A 14,210-nucleotide genomic window follows, 5' to 3' on the forward strand; every position below is an offset into this window, starting at 1 on the left:
TTGTGGAACTTGAGAAGATGAAAACAAGGGGTGGTCAATTATCTTTATAAGTATGTACCTGAGTATAGGGGAGAGTATGTGTGACCTTGAAGGAGTCACACCCAAAGATTACCTGTAAGCTGTACTCCCTCAAGAGCTCTGTGCCAAGGGAGAAAATCCTCAAAGATACCAGTGAGACTTTTATGATACATGATACATTTTTCTCCTCACTCTTTACAGGAAGTGCCACAAAATATTTACTGAACCATTCATTTATTCATTAGCATATGAATTTTGCATCAAGAATGTGCAAGACACCATGCAATGCACTGATGCTGCAGACAGAGCCAGCCTATGCCTGCCCCTTGAGGCCCTCTATTAAGTCAGCAGTGGGCATGTACTCAGACCCACCAGCCATTTCAGGAAAAATCACAGGGCTCTCAAAGTGTCAACAGTTGACCAAAAATATCCCACAGAACCCAGTTACAGCTAGAAGACAAAGTTGAAGCTGTACAAGATGCATTTCTTATTAGACCAACTGCCTGATTCCATTTAGTCTAGCAATGTATCCTTAATGAGAGTAATCTTCCTTTGATGTCTTTCAAAACCTGGTTGCATGATCAAAGTTTACATTTCATGGTTAACTGCACAAATATGCACACATTTCCTTAAAATGTGTACAAAATTATTCTCCTGGCCCAGATGCATGTAAAATCCTGTTGCTTGTATTCCCCAATGGTTTTTTGGAAGTATGTAAGTCAGCACCTGAAGGGTAGTAGAGTGTCCTTGTAGATGCAGGATGATTAGAAGACATCATCAATTTTTCCTTTCAGTAAAGATCTTTGTTTTCTTACCAAGACCTGATTCTGTGCCATGTGTTAGAGCTACAAATAGAGACATGACCACAAGAAAAAATATTCACAAGTTAAAATCATATCTCGAGTTGCTCACGCTCCCACAGAGCAGGCAGACATGTAAACACATGTGATGAAGTGTGATATAAAAGACAGAATGCTGCAAAACAGAAGCATTACAAAATTGACCTACCAAACTAAAACTAAACCAGAAAAATGTGACTATAAAATTGGGGTTCCCAGAGGGGCAGGAGGTGAGTGGCAAGAAGGGGGCACAATGAACTATGGCAGAGAGTTATGAGTATCTTGGTTTTGTGAGTGTTGTGGCACCATACACCTAAGAGGTGGGGTCCTACACTTCTGAATCATATACAATGCTGTAAGCAATGTTACACTAATTGAAAAAAAAATTAGAAGCAGAAGAAAAGGAGTTTGAGCCTCACAAAATGACCACTGAACCAAATTTGTAAGACAGATGGGAGCTTTCTAGGTGAACAAGAGTTTAAAAAGCATTCAAATCAGTGAGATAGCACATTGCAATTAGAGAACTAGATGTTTCTAGAATAAAGATGTGGCAGGTGATCAGGCTGAAAAGACAAGCTAAAAAGAGGCCAGGGCACGAAGAACTTGTATGCATTACTAAGGACAAGTTGAGTTATAGTCTGAGGAATCACATGAACACATTGTGTATGGAACTAGAAGTATAAAATCTAGAGTCTTTGATTTATGGGTTGAGTTTTAAAGTAGAATATATTATATATAGAGCTTGTGAGTCAGAAGAGAAACAGCAACTAGCTCTTTTTGGGCACCATCATTTATGAAGCAAGGGAAAAAATAAGAGTCCACATAGGAATGTGTGCAGTCAGAAGGCAAAGGGAAAGTCAGAAATAAAACAAAAATGGAGTTTTGAGAAGGAAGCCTCTAAAAATGCTCCAAAGAGGTCAAACAAGATAAAGAATATGAATTCAATTCAGTGGAGTCAGGGAATCCATGATCACTGGTAGACTGTGAGGAAAGTCAGATTGCAAGAGGCTGAGGAATAAACAGGTGATGAAGAAATTAAGATGAGCCAGCCAGGCTTGACAAAGAAACAAATATAGGTTAGAGGGGAACAGAGGATCGTGAGGTTTTGTTTTTATAATGAAGACTAAGCACAGCATTAGAGGAGAGGAAACGTTTCAGACACAAGGCTTAAAAGATGAGTGCAGAACTGGAGAGTCAAAGGCAGAGAGAGCAGACGGGATACACAGCAGAGAGGAGTTCACCTTGAACTCTGAGAAAAGTGGGAGAAGAGATATGAATGCCAATGAAAACAATTTTGAAAATCAGTTATAAAATTTGAGGATGTTCATATATCTGAGCTCTGGTGAGGAGAAAGGTCTAGGGTAAGAGATGTGAGGAAAGTCATAAAAGTTGGCAAATTTGGTGTAGGAAATAAGAAATGGATCTACAGGTACACAGAAGGATCATCGGATGGCTTTGTGGGTCTGCTTAGGATGGCTGGCCCTCATTTTTTATAATAGCATCTATACTCAGGCTCTGTGTTTCTCTACCAAGGTTCAGTAGCCCAGAAATAAACAGAGAAGACTTTCTATTGAATTGATCAAGAGCTTGACATTACATGGCAGATGAACAAGAGAATTGAAGGTGCTGGCCAGAGATGTTTAAAAGATCAGGTGAAAGACAGAAGAAAATTAATCCAAGAGATAAGTTACTCAGAAGGCAAAGGGAAATGTCAAGAGCTAGAAATCTTCACAAATTCAAGAACTGATTGTATAACTTGAAAGTGAATCAACTAGAAAAGACAAAAAGCAGATGAGTTCCTATGGGGGACCAGATCCAAAGTGTGATCATGAGTGAGTTCTGGAAGCAGAGTGAGTGCACATACAAACAGTGAAAATGAGCTAAAGGAACTCCAGGTCAGGATACTGACTGTTAAGTGTCCCAATACGTTATGTGACAGGCACAACCACCCAGTGAGGCAGGAACTATTATTATTATCATACTCATTTTGTGGTTAAGGAAAATGAAACACAGAAAGGCTAAGCAACTTGCCAAAGTCACATTGCTATTCTGTGGGAGCTGGGGTTCAAATCCATGCTGTCTGGCCCCAGAGCCTTGCTCCCCAAGTACACTACACTGCTTTCCCTAAAATGGATAGCAGTTGCCTCTGGGAGCCATAAATGGCTTGGATTAAATTAGGAGAAATTTTTTACAGGCAGGATAAAAAATATGAATAGTCATCTACAATGTTAAATGGTCTCCTTAATATCAGTTGCATCAATCACATTTATTGAACTTCCACTATGTGTCAGTTTGTGCCATTTTAAAACAATTGATCCTAGCATTGCAGTTACAGGGCCAGGATTGCCTTTCGTCCATATTCTGTCCCTGAAATTTGCACAAAATAAAAATTTGCTTTTATTTTTATAAAAGCAAAACTGAAATGATTCCCTGGTATTCAGCCTGCCGGGTTGTGGAATCTTAAGTTAATTGATTCTATAAAAATCCCACAGCTTAGCAGCCACATATATTCATCTGAGAAATAACTGAACCATTCACAGTAGAATCAAATGATGTGGCAGACATAGGAATAACCAGCTGGTAGGAGTTTACTTCAAAGGCTAATTATGCCAAAACGGAGGAGTTTCACCTGATACTAGTCACTGTGGCCAACATAGACTCATTTTGGGAGGGGCTTTTGGTTTGTTTGGGTTTTTTTTACATTTAGAGCTCTCAGTTAACTGTATTGAACTATTCCTGAGTCAGGTAGCATCCCATCTAGACTGTGCAGGATTTTTTTTTAAGTACATAACATTGTAACATGTTTAAGTTTCATATGTGGATCATGGAGACTCAACTTGTGTGTGTGCTACATTATATCCTAGAACTTAGTTATACTACAATATCTTAGACTATCTTAAGGAAAACACGGAAATAGGTCAAGATTTATTTTTTAAAGCAAATTGTAAACACCTTCCAGAATAGTGTGGATACACAGAAAAGTTCCTCCTTCCTCAAATATTCAACTTCAGCCTGGTGATTTTGCTCAAAAATTTTTCAACTTTTACAGAGAGTTATACCAAGGATTGTGATTAGACCAGAAACACTGCATAAAACTTTTCCAATATCTGAGCTATTAGTGAAACAGGATGTTCACATGTTATATAAGATACTTTGTTCAATATTTGTGACAATAAACTTCAAATGAACTATGATAATTCATAATTTTTCAGTTTTAATAGAGGATGGTGTTGTCTGTATTTAAATTGCATTGCCTTCTTTTAACAAGTTAGAATCTCACCAGTCTTCCCAAAAAAATCTTTTTAGGAATTATCTTGTTTCTCTCCATTAAGAAATAACAAGATCAAAATGTGGCAGCATTAGCTCAAGAAATTAGAGATAGGGATTATCTGTACAATGTGAATTGTCAAGACTTGCTGATCAACCCTGGGAAAATGTCAGCACTGCGTTGCAACAGAGATCTGGGGAAGGAAAGAAGCCTACAGAAGAGCCTTCAGTTTGTATTCCTGCTGCTGCTACCTGGATGTTTGTCCTTGGGTACCTCACACAATTCCTCTGAGCCTGTTTCCTCACCTATAAAATTTCCTCCCATGATTTTTGTAAGAATACATGTATTAGGGCCTCCCTGGCAGCACAAGGGGTTGAGCACAGCACTATGAAGCTGTCTGCAGCAGGAGTTCGATCCCTGGCCGGCCAGGCAGCTACCCACATGGCACAGCAGACCTCTCGTGTCTCACCTGCTGCTCCCCTCAGCACTGTATTTTAGTCAGTCTGCCTGTTCTGTTCCCCACTCTGTCTCTGGTGAATCTTCTCACCCTCCCCGCCACCCCACACCTCTGGCCTGTGCCCCAGTTCTTGTATGCATAAATACATAAATCTTTCAAAAAAAAAAAAAGAACACATGTATTAAACATCAAGTGTGTTCCTCATTTAGCACAAAGCTTGATAATATTTCTTTTTCCCTCCTTTGACAAGGTTGGTCCCAGCTTCCTTCTTGATATACCCACTTCTCTTGGGTTCTCTCTTTTTTCCCATGATTCTTAAACGATTCCTTTGCTGGTTTTCCTCCTGCTCCCAACCTCTAAATATCAGATTTCTTTAGGGTACAATACTACACTCCTCTACTATTATCTTTAAACTCTCTCAGTAGGTCTCTTATCAGTTCTACCTGCCAACTGACCAGCCTTGGCTTCTCCTTCTAGTTTCAGACTCATTCCTTGATTTCTCATCATAGAGGTTTCCCAGAGATCCAAAATCAACATGCTTAAAACTGAATTTTCAGCTAATCTCTAACCCACATGCCAGCCTGGATCTGCCCCTTCTCCAAACTTCCTCATCCCAGGAAATGCCCATCCATCTGCCCAGTACCACAAGACAACACTCTGATTAACTTATTCTGCTTTTGCCCACTCTCCAGTTCTAACCAATTACGGAGACCTGTCAATCTCCTATCAAGATGATCCTCGTGTTCCCTTTTAGTTCAAAGTTTGGACTTCTCTCTTCCCTAAGAAAGTGTTATCTAGAAGAACCAGCAGATTTCAAAAAAATCTCTTAGAAAGTGTGTTTCAGATATTATTTATAGTGAAGAGTTTGATCACAACTAGAGAAATGGCTTGAAGGCTAAGACTTCCTTAGAAACACCAGGTTGGGAAATGTTAGTGGGTATTAGATAAGGGATACATGGTCAAATAAATCTGGAAAATTCTAGGTTAAACAAAGTTAAGTAGGTTTTCATAATCATTATCATTTTTACTCTAGAATTTCTCAAAATTTTTAAATTTTCATTGTGAATACAAGAAGGAGCATGAATAATGTGTCATATATCCATCTCTCTTGGGTTTATTTGGTAAAAAGGACTCAGTGTCATATTTTTCTGCCTACCTGGGTTACCATCAGTTTCCCAAAGGCCAATTGCTTCACATCTGATTATCACCTGGAATTCCTGGACTCTTTGTCCCTCGTCATATAGTATCTGTCTTCTTCATGTCTTCAGCAAAGGGGTGAAGGTAAAGTTTGTCACACACCCATAAATGTCCTTTATTTTCCACAAGAGCACCAAACAAGGCTCCATAGAAAGACCAATGTTGCTGAAGTGACACAAGCAACAGCAATATAAGGGGTCCCTCAACGAAAATTTGGCATCAGTCCACAAACAAAAACTGAATTTATGGGGACTGTGGGGTTCAGCATCATATACCAAGGGACCCAAGAGGACTACAACCTACCCTTGCATTGGGTAATAGGCACACAGACCTTGGTCCTGGCTATGGTCCCTGCAGTGGCCCATAAACCAACTCCAGGCCTCTCAGCCTCAATCTGGCAGTCCTTGGAGAACACTATCTTAGACCATCATCAAGAAAGTGTCTGAGGAAGTTCAAGTTTTCTTTAGAGAGAAAAAATAAATGAAAGTCTGGATGTACTGGGAAGAGATTTGATACCAAAGCACAAGCAACAAAAGCAAAATGAATAGGTAGAATTATATCAAAAGTAAAAGTCTTCTTCACAGCAAAAGATTAAAAATATAACTACCATATAATCCAGCAATCCCACCTCTGGATACATAGCCAAAGGAAATTAAATCACTATCATGAAAAGATATTTGCATGCCCCATGTTCATTGCAACATATTTCAACTGTATGTAAAACAGTGGTGTCTTAGGTATATGTAATTAGAATAGAGACTTCAATTTGAATTCCTGCCTCCATTTCCTACATGCAAACAACTTTAGTGTCTGTCTAGAGATTAATAAAGAAGATGAAGTATATATACGTAATAGAATACTACAGAGTTATAAAAAGACACAAACTCTTGCCATTTGCAATAACATGGATGAAACTGGAGAGGATTTTGCTAAATTAAACAGTCAGGAGAAAGACAAGATGACTGACAATGTAGAATATAGAGAAACAAAACAAAGGAACGGACAAAAACATACCATGGTGGGTGTGGTGTGGTAACAACACCTGAAGGAGACGATTCTATAATCTAAGTCACACAGTTACAGTATTGTAAACCAACCGCAATTTAAAAAGAGAGAAGAAAACAAAAACCAAAACCTAGAAATTTGACTGCAGAATTGAAGCTACTAGAAGGGAGACTGGGGATGCAGAGCAGGATGGGGAGGGAGTTCAACAGACTGCCGTGAAGGACTATGGTTGTTTTGGTGCTGGGCATGATATGGCAACATACAGCTGAAGAGATGTGAATCTATACCTTTGAATCATACACCTGTTGTGTACCATTACCTCAAAAAAAAGTGAAATACCTAAATATATTTGATAGAAATATTATTCAACCATGAGAAAGAAAGAAACCCTGCATTTGTGACCATATAGATGGGACTTCAGGACATTATGCTAAATGAAATAGGTCACATAGACAAAGGAAATACCATGACTTCACTTATATATCAAATCTAAGAAAGTCAAACTACTAGAAATAGAAAGTAGAATGCCAGGATTAAGAGGTGGTACATATAGGGAGGTAGTGGCCAAAGGGTACAGACTTGCAGTTTCAAGGGACCCAAAGGACTGATGCCAAGAAACTTGCAGTTTCTTTCAGAATATGAATATGTTTCCAGGGTCTCATGCACCACATGGTGACTGTAGTTAATAATGCTATACTGTATACTTGAGAGTTACTACAAGAGTAGTTCTTAAAACTTATCACACAATTTTAAAATTTGTAATTATGGGCCTCCCTGGTGGCCTAGGGGTTTAAGTATTGTGCTACCACTACAAAGGCCCACCATGACAGCCTGTGTTCTATCCCCAGGCAGGGAGCTACCCACATGGTGCAGCAGACCTCTCCTGTCTCACCCACTGCTCCCCTCAGCAGTGTATTTCAGTAGATCCACCTATTCCATGCCCACTCTGTCTGTGGTGAATCCTCTCACCCCCTACACCTCCAGCCTACACCCCAGTTCTACACAAAAATAAATAAATCTTTTTAAAAAATAAAATTTGTAATTATCTGAGGTGATGGATGCTAACTTCACAATGTGTCTATGTGAAAAATCATTATGTTGTACAACTAAACTTATACAATATTACATGCCAATTATATGGCAATAAAACTGGCAGGGGAGAAGTCGCTAATAGATTAAATATTAAGTATACTCACAACAAAAAAGAAACTGTAATTATGGTAGGTGATGGAGGTTTTAGCTAACTGCATTTTGGTAATCATCTCACTATATATAAAGTTATCTAATAAATAAATAAATGCCTTTCCTGAGGGCTTGAGGAGGCAAGGAGCATTATACAATAGCTATGCAAATAACTTCGGGTGAGAGAAGTCATTAACAAAAGTCCTCCAATCAGCCCTCCTCCAGAAATTTGTCATTGGCCATCACTGTCCATTTATTACAGACTCTGACACATTGTCTAACCTCCCTCCTCTTCTGTCCCCCATCTTCCCTCACTTTGTTACAGAGAGGGGCATCCCATAACCCACAAATCTGCCTGCTCTAAATAGGTTCTACCATCCGCTGCATCAACACAAAACATATGAGACTTTAAAGGGAAGGAACTTTAACACAATTAGGAAACAATACAGGAAAGGCAGAGAATACAGTTTCTAAATCAAGCACCCAAAGTTACCCTCATGGGTAAAAGTCCACCCAAGCAGGATTGGCCCAGAGCAACACCCCAAAACCTACCACAAATCTAAAGCACCTTCTAGTGGGGACCCACAGAAAAGGACAATAAAAATCAAAATCAAGACAAAAACCGCCATTGTCACTTCCCCACGGGTCTCTCACCCACATCCGTGTCCCCCAGTCCACGACCAAAAGGCAAGCACAGTTTCTTCACATGTCTCTTGGCTCCACGCGCCTCCTCCAGGTCTCCTTCTGGCTCCATCCTGCTTCCTTCCTTCCTTTGTCCCTTCTCCACCTTCTTCTACTCCCTGCTCAGCTCCACCCTCCCTTGGGTGGGTCAGGAAACCTGAAACTTCCCCATTTCCTGGGGACCACCCTGTTACAACTTCTTTACTCATCTTGACATTTATACATTCTTAAACCATGCAGTGTACTTTTTTAGCATATCAATTGACTGTTTACATTTCCCTTTCTAATCCATGCAAACCTACTCCCAACTCCACCTACCAAGGTAATTTTCTAAACAAAGCACTTCCATCCTTCAGAAAAACTCAAAATTTGACTATTAGTTACAGAACTAAAATTATTCAGTATCTTGTAGCCAGGAACTGAGTTCTTCTTTTGGAGGGAAGTGTCTTTATTTAGAACAATTTTGATTATGAAACTGATCGTTTTATTTCAGAAAGTACTATTTTGAAAGTGTTTTTGTTAGGGGTAAAAGGATGTCCTAAAGCTAATTCCATATAGGCTTTGTGGACTCCACCCCCACCCCAGGCCAAAGCCAAAGACACTGGGAACTCCAAATCCCATCACCACCAAAGGGAAGGTGGCTGGGACCTGAGGGTGGGGTTAAGCAGCCAGGTTGGTATAAAGCCAGACACATGGGCTTTGGAGGGGTCCCCCATTTTAGCTCTCCGCCAGCTCGCAGCGTCCAGGCAGCTCGGAGAGTGCTTTTTGGGTTTCCAGGTTGGCGGATAGGGTAGAACACATTAAAGACTTTATTTCCCTATTTTCTCCCTGAGTTGTACATTTTCCTTATTTCCTTTTCCCTTGTAAATAAACCTTTTATTAACCTTTTGTGTATGCCTGTAGTGGAGTATTAATAAGTCCCTTGTAAGCGCATGGGTGAGGACCCACAGCCAGGCAACCCGTTCAATATCGGGGCTGCCCTATAACAGTTGGCGCCCAACGTGGTTTCCAAGCTTCACCCGTGGTTGACCAGCCCAAAGTAATTTTTCTTGCGTTGGTCACCATAAAGCGCACTAGGTCTGCAGGACTCCCATTCAATATCGGGGCTGCCCTATAACATTTTCAAGAGCTCTTTTGAAGAATGAATTTTCTAAAAAGGAAAAAAAAAACAGAAGCAAACAGGCATTTCTGGCCAGGTGAATATAGGGAAACACGCTTAGGAACATGCTACTTCTATGATCTTCACCTTAAGAAAAAGAAATTTGGACACAAGAGATGCATGTGCACTGAGGAAAGACCACTGAAAACAAACAAGATGGTCGTCTGCAAACCAAGGAGGGGTATCTAGATCTTGGGCTTCCAGCCTTTAGAACTGAGGTGCTTCAGTGTAGTGGCAGAAAGAGCACAGAGCAGGTTTCTATGATTCTATGCAGACGGGTGAAGGAGAGAGTTCTGGAGCCCTTGGTGGCTTTTCAGGCTTTTATTGCACATTTACCAGGTACATGAAAGGCAGGGGTGTGGGGGGCCAGGAGGCTAGCAGGCTTCCCAGCCCCAGGAGGGGGGTCTTTACGCTTCCTGGGCTCTCCGGCGTTCTTTCATGGCTTTTGCTTCTCTGCTCCTTTCGCTCTGCTGTTCCTCTGGCATCCCTGTGATGCCACCCTTATAAGCCCAGTCTCAGCCCACTTACATATGCCCACACCCTATTCCAGGAGCCCACCATCGGGCATACATTCAGGACCACTGGGATCCATCATCAATCCTAATCGTGGCAGGGCAGAAAAGCCTGATACTTTACTTACCCTACATTCAGTAATGAGAGAAAATTCCAATCTGCCTTGCTGTGGGTCTGCTAATCCTAAGTGGCCTGTTCAGCCACCATTTTTGTTTCCTACAGTTCTGTATTCCTATACAAGGTCAGAACTTCCCGATCAATCAGTTAGGGAGTCCAACCCTACAAGGTACCTTTCAAATCAATCCAGAGCAGAAAGCTTGACCACCCTGGGAAGGCTACGAATGCATCATGAGGCAAGACTGGGAACGCCTAGGGCGGCTGTTGACTGATGTTTAGAGGGACCCCAGAAGCTGATCAGTGTTGAAAGCTGTTGATAAGATTGAAATCATGGTTGGGGATCTAGGGCTTGATCTCAATTACAATGCCAAGTCATCAAGCAGATGAGAAGTGCCTGGAGGGCAGACTCACAACCCCTGACACTATAGAGGACAGAGCAGTTTCTAGTTCCACCCCTCCCTTTTCCTTTTGTCCTCCTTCCCCTTGCAACTGATGTTGTATGATAATTATATCAATAAAAAGGTCATAATCTTGCTCTTTGACAGCATCCTGCATCCTACAGCTTGCTCCACTATTCCCGTTTGTCAGTGCAATGTTGTCCATGTGATGTCATTTTTGGAGTGAGTATGGACGGGGTCCTTGGGTTCACTCTGGGAAAGGTTTCACCGGAGCTTCCATTTCAGCGGCACGCAGCGAGTTCCCCAGGCGCGTTTCTCCACGAGACAGAGACATTAGTTATATTTAAAGAGCAGGTTTATTAGGGAAAGGGAAAGGGACAGATTTTGCTGAGAGAGGCCTGCATAGTTGCAGTCAGGCAGCCTTGACACATCACGGCAGGCGGGAAGCTGCTGCCCTGCAGAGGGAGAGAGAGTTGGTGAAAAGAGGCACCTGCATAGCCACAGGTGCGCAGAGGGATGGCTGCCCCGAGCCTGTGCAGACTCTGCACTGATACCCTCATTTTCTCTTTGGGAGGGTCACTCCCCCGTGGAGTGGCTGCTTGTTGCTGATGTTGGGTAACGGGCAAAACTAGAAAGGGACTGGAGATTCCAGGCTGGGCCCAATCTCCATATCTTTCCCCTCAGGCCTGTGCTCCACTCCCTAGAGCATCTGATCCTGCTTGGGTCTCCTGCCTTATGATAAGGCACTGGCGCCTAAGGGTCACCACCTCTACAGCTGGGTTAATGGTCTCAACCCCCACCTCTTTGTGTGACTCAGGTTTTAGTCTTGTGAGGCCTCCTTTCTAGATTTTCTATTCTTTTCCTCCATCACTCCCACCCCCCCACCATCATATCCAGGCCAAAATCTTTGGGGAGTTGAAGGGAGGAGGTCCATTTTCTGTAGCTGCTTCCTGCTGGAGTGGGATGTAGAGCTGGCCCTACCTACAAGGGTCTGGGATATGATCTCCCTAACACTAGTCCCTGAGCTATCTATTGTTGATGGTTCTGAAAGTGTTACAGGGCAGCCCCGATATAAAACGGGTTGCCTGACTGTGGGCCCTCACCTGCGTGCTTCAAAGGGACTTAATACTACGCTGCAGGCACACACAAAAGGTTAATAAAAGATTTATTCACAAGGGAAGGGGAAATGAGGAATTGTACAACTCAGGGAGAAAAGTGGGAGATAAAGTCTTAAATGCATCTTACCGGATTCGCCTATCTGGAATCCCAAATGGCACTCTGAGAGCTGGCAGAGAGCCAAGAGCCGTGAAGCCAGTAGGCGAGCGAGCGAGAGACCCCAAGGCCCATGTGTCTGGTTTTTATACCAACCCTGGCTGCTTAACTCCACCCTCAGGTCCTAGCAACCTTCCCTTTGGTGGTGATGGGATTTGTCTTTCCCAGTGTCCTGATGGCTTTGGTCTGGAGCAGGGGTGGAGTCCACAAAGCCTGTATGGAATTAGCTCAGGACATCCTTTTCCCCTAACAGAAGGAGGCAAGGAGTGGGTCATCTGGAGTCCAAGGGGTAGGGGATCCTGGACAGGCTGTTCCTCTTGTATGGATCAGCTGTTTTTGCTTGGAGGAGTTCAAACTTGAGGAGCTTCTTCTAGGCTAAGAGAAACAATTTTGATTAGGAGATTGTGTATGTTAAGGTATTAAGAGGAGAATGAGAAGTATAGCAGCGGCTAAGGGCCCTCAGTAACATGAATAGTCATTTGGGGCCAGCCATTTAGTATTAGGCTTACTAACAAGATAAGCAGTAATAAAATAGCTAGCAAGTTTTATGGTTGCGACATGGGAATAAATTTTGCCAGGGAAACAACAGGGTTAACACCCACCGGGGGAGCCCTGAGGTGCTGGAGTAAGGCATATAGCCATGGCCTCAGCAGGAGGGTGGCGTGCTGTGTGCAGAGTAGCAAGCCCAGTGAAAACTACTAGTTTTTTTTAGGTTTTTTTAGGGACAGTGTCATGAGCATGATCACTGTGAGGCTTGTCAGAATCTCAGGAAAGTTGGGTTAGCTTTAAAGTTAAGATAAGAGTGAGGACCGCAGTCCACTTTTCTAAATGTTAAGATTTTACCCAAGTATGATGACTTCATGGTTTTATATCTTCCAGTTTTGAGGCAAACTGTGATACAGTTAACAAGTTTGTCTTTCCCCATTTTTTGCAATTCCCCTTATCTAGCATTAACAGGATTGATGACTTGTCTTTCCCATTTGTTGCAGCTTCCCCTCCCCTTGGGAAAAAAAAAAAAAAAGCTGGCGCGGTTTCCCTGTAGACCCTTCCCCCTCGCCCTAAGGAAAACAAGTTGGTGATCACCCATCTCTGTGCCTTGACACCTTCCCCTTCCCTTAAGATGAATGAGCTGACACCCATCCATCTCCCTGTTGAGCTGGCGCCCACTTGTCTCTGTGCGGACCCCTTCCCCCTCCCCTTTGCGGATGCCTACCCATCTCCCCCTGTATAAATACCCCTGCCCGCTGCCAAAGAGCAGGACGGTGGTTTTTCGGACATGAGTCTGCCTCCCTCCTCGTTTGTCGACAAATAAAACTGCTTTCCTTTTCCTCAAACTCAGTTTCCTTTTATTGGCTGAGGGAAACTGAGGCCGGCGTTCGGTAACAACTGGTATTAGAAAGACGGTGTAAGACACTTTTCGGGCTCCAGGATGAGGACAATTGCAGGAGTACCAGTCATGTAAAGGGGAATGTGCTGGAGACTGTTGTCTGTTAGGAGCAAACTTACATAAGACAGTTAGATAGAAAAAGTGTTAGTCCTATCTGTAGCTTGAAGAGGTAGACACATGCTTTTTCTTGGGCGATGGTAAGCAGATTTAGTGATCTTTGATTTTGTTTATGCCATTTTTATTGTATTTTGTGAGGAAGGTAAGGAAGGTCCAGAATGCTGGGTAAGTTTAGAGTAAGTGGCTCCCATATCAATCAGAAAATTAATATTCTTACCTGCGATATCCAGGGTTACCCTAGTCTCAGCCATGGAGATGGTCAGCTGGGGAGCTGGTGACATCCTTGGGCCCTGTCACTTGTCATCCAGGAGGTGTCACTTCCTGGAGGCATCACTCATCATCCAGGAGGCATAGTCTGGCAGCTGAGGGTCTGGTCCCTCCTCCCTTTGGAGAAGGGGACAATCCCTTTTCCAGTGGCCTTCCTTCTTGTACCTGGGGCACGGCCCAGGTAGATTTTCAGATTGTGCAATTCCTGCTCCAGTGCCCAGACTTGTTGTATCTGTATCATGGTGCCGTTGAAGCTCCATTCTTCCAGGCAGGTCAGTCTTCTGTTTATCTGAGCCTGGGGAAGCCTGGGTCTGCAGGGTGCTGGCAATGGCG

Source organism: Talpa occidentalis, unplaced genomic scaffold, assembly GCF_014898055.3.
Source record: "Talpa occidentalis isolate TD23 unplaced genomic scaffold, MPIMG_talOcc4v2.1 talOcc4.11, whole genome shotgun sequence".
Classification (NCBI taxonomy): domain Eukaryota; kingdom Metazoa; phylum Chordata; class Mammalia; order Eulipotyphla; family Talpidae; genus Talpa; species Talpa occidentalis.